This window comes from Triticum dicoccoides, chromosome 6A, assembly GCF_002162155.2.
Source record: "Triticum dicoccoides isolate Atlit2015 ecotype Zavitan chromosome 6A, WEW_v2.0, whole genome shotgun sequence".
Taxonomy (NCBI): domain Eukaryota; kingdom Viridiplantae; phylum Streptophyta; class Magnoliopsida; order Poales; family Poaceae; genus Triticum; species Triticum dicoccoides.
The window spans coordinates 53,294,907-53,298,786 of record NC_041390.1 but is presented as its reverse complement, the minus strand read 5'-3'; positions in this window follow the sequence as shown (position 1 = coordinate 53,298,786).

Here is a 3,880-nt window from a genome sequence, read left to right as displayed (position 1 = left end):
TCCGGAATGGTCCGTAGGTAAAGATTTATATATAGGAAGTCCTATTTCGGCCATCGGGACAAGTTTCGGGGTTATCGGTATTGTACCGGGACCACCGGAAGGGTCCCAGGGGCCCACCGGGTGGGGCCACCTATCCCGGAGGGTCCCATGGGCTGAAGTGGGAAGGGATCCAGCCCAAAGTGGGCTGGGGCGCCACTTCCCCCTAGGGCCCATGCGCCTAGGGTGGGGGGGAACCCTAAGGAAGAGTCCCAAAGGGGTAAGGCACCTCCTAGGTGCCTTGGGGAGGAGGGATTCCTCCCTTGGCCGCCGCCCCCCCTAGGAGATTGGATCTCCTAGGGCCGGCGCCCCCCCTTGGGCTCCCTATATATAGTGGGGAAGGAGGGCCTCTTGAGACACACCTTTTGCCTTTGGTGCAGCCCCTCCCCTCTCCCAAGTCCTTCTCCTCTCCCGTGGTGCTTGGCGAAACCCTGCAGGATTGCCACGCTCCTCCACCACCACCATGCCGTTGTGCTGCTGCTGGATGGAGTCTTCCTCAACCTCTCCCTCTCTCCTTGCTGGATCAAGGCGTGGGAGACGTCACCGGGCTGTACGTGTGTTGAACGCGGAGGTGCCGTCCGTTCGGCACTTGGTCATCGGTGATTTGGATCACGACGAGTACGACTCCATCAACCCCGTTCACTTGAACGCTTCCGCTTAGTGATCTACAAGGATATGTAGATGCACTCTCCTTCCCCTTGTTGCTGGTCTCTCCATAGATAGATCTTGGTGACACGTAGGAAAATTTTGAATTTCTGCTACGTTCCCCAACAGTGGCATCATGAGCTAGGTCTATTGCGTAGATTCTATGCACGAGTAGAACACAAAGTAGTTGTGGGCGTTGATTTTGTTTAATATGCTTGCCGTTACTAGTCTTATCTTGATTCGGCGGCATCGTGGGATGAAGCGGCCCGGACCGACCTTACACGTACTCTTACGTGAGACTGGTTCCACCGACTGACATGCACTAGTTGCATAAGGTGGCTAGCGGGTGTCTGTCTCTCCCACTTTAGTCGGATCGGATTCGATGAAAAGGGTCCTTATGAAGGGTAAATAGCAATTGGCATATCACGTTGTGGTCTTTGCGTAGGTAAGAAATGTTCTTGCTAGAAACCCATAGCAGCCACGTAAAACATGCAAACAACAATTAGAGGACGTCTAACTTGTTTTTGCAGGGTATGCTATGTGATGTGATATGGCCAAAGGATGTGATGAATGATATATGTGATGTATGAGATTGATCATGTTCTTGTAATAGGAATCACGACTTGCATGTCGATGAGTATGACAACCGGCAGGAGCCATAGGAGTTGTCTTAATTTATTTATGACCTACGTGTCAACATAAACGTCATGTAATTACTTTACTTTATTGCTAACCGTTAGCTGTAGTAGTAGAAGTAATAGATGACGTGACAACTTCATGGAGACACGATGATGGATATCATGATGATGGAGATCATGGTGTCATGCCGGTGACGATGATGATCATGGAGCCCCGAAGATGGAGATCAAAAGGAGCAAAGTGATGATGGCCATATCATGTCACTATTTGATTGCATGTGATGTTTATCATGTTTATACATCTTATTTGCTTATAACGACGGTAGTAAATAAGATGATCCCTCATAAACAATTTCAAGAATGTGTTCTCCCCTAACTGTGCACCGTTGCTAAAGTTCGTCGTTTCGAAGCACCACGTGATGATCGGGTGTGATAGATCCTTACGTTCACATACAACGGGTGTAAGACAGTTTTACACATGCAAAACACTTAGGGTTAACTTGACGAGCCTAGCATGTGTATAGACATGGCCTCGAAACACAGAAGACCGAAAGGTCGAGCATGAGTCGTATAGAAGATACGATCAACATGAAGATGTTCACCGATGTTGACTAGTCCGTCTCACGTGATGATCGGACACGGCCTAGTTGACTCGGATCATGTAATCACTTAGATGACTAGAGGGATGTCTATCTGAGTGGGAGTTCATAAGATGAACTTAATTATCCTGAACATAGTCAAAAGGATTTTGCAAATTATGTCGTAGCTCGCGCTTTAGTTCTACGGTTTAGATATGTTCCTAGAGAAAAATTAGTTGAAAGTTGATAGTAGCAATTATGCGGACTAGGTCCGTAAACTGAGGATTGTCCTCATTGCTTCATAGAAGACTTATGTCCTTAATGCACCGCTCAGTGTGCTCAACCTCGAACGTTTTCTGTGGATGTTGTGAACATCTGACATACACGTTTTGATAACTACATGATAGTTCAGTTAAACGGTTTAGAGTTGAGGCACCGAAGACGGTTTTGAAACGTCACGAAACATATGAGATGTTTCGAGGGCTGAAATTGGAATTTCAGGCTCGTGCCCACGTCAAGAGGTATAAGACCTCCGACGATTTTCTTAGCCTGCAAACTAAGGGAGAAAAGCTCAATTGTTGAGCTTGTGCTCAGATTGTCTGAGTACAACAATCATTTGAATCAAGTGGGAGTTGATCTTCCAGATGAGACAGTGATGGTTCTCCGAAGTCATTACCACCAAGCTGCTAGAGCTTCGTGATGAACTATAATATATCAGGGACATATATGATGATCCTTGAGGTATTCGCGATGTTTGACACCACAAAAGTAGAAATCAAGAAGGAGCATCAATTGTTGATGGTTGGAGAAACCACTAGTTTCAAGAAGGGCAAGGGCACGAAAGGGATACTTCATGAAACGGCAATTTAGCTGTTGCTCTGGTGAAGAAACCCAAGGTTGAACCCAAACCCGAGACTAAGTGCTTCTGTAATAAGGGGAACAACCACTGGAGCAGAATTACCCTAGATACTTGGTAGATTAGAAGGCTGGCGAGGTCGATAGAAGTATATTGGATATACATTGTGTTGATGTGTACTTTACTAGTACTCCTAGTAGCACCAGGGTATTAGATACCGGTTCGGTTGCTAAGTGTTAGTAACTCGAAATAAAAGCTACGGAATAAACGGAGACTAGCTAAAGGTGAGCTGACGATATGTGTTGGAAGTGTTTCCAATGTTGATATGATCAAGCATCGCACGCTCCCTCTACCATCGAGATTGGTGTTAAACCTAAATAATGGCTATTTGGTGTTTGCGTTGAGCATAGACATGATTGGATTATGACTATCGCAATACGGTTATTCATTTAAGGAGAATAATTGTTACTCTGTTTATTTGAATAATACCTTCAATGGTCTTACACCTAAAATAAATGGTTTATTGAATCTCGATCGTAGTGATACACATGTTTATGCCAAAAGATATAGGATAGTAATGATAGTACCACCAACTTGTGGCACTGCCACGTAAGTCATATCGGTATAAAACGCATGAAGAAGCTCCATGTTGATGGATCTTTGGGCTCACTCGTTTTTGAAAAGTTTGAGACATGCGAACCATGTCTATTGGTGTATATGCATGAAGAAACTCCATGCAAATGGACCGTTTGAACTCACTTGATTTTGAATCACTTGAGACATGCAAATCATACCACATGGGCAAGATGACTGAAAGCCTCGGTTTCAGTAAAATGGAACTAGAAAGCAACTTGTTGGAAGTAATACATTTTTGATGTGTGCAGTCCAATGAGTGCTGAGGCATGTAGTGGATATCGGTATGTTCTTACTTCACAGATGATTTGAGTAGATGTTGAGTATATTTACTTGATGAATCACGAGTCTGAATTATTGAAAGGTTCAAGTAATTTCAGAGTGAGTTTGAACATCGTCGTGACAAGAGGATAAAATGTCTATGATATGATCGTAGAGATGAATATCTGAATTACGAGTTTGGCACAGAATTAAGACATTGTGGAAATTGTTTC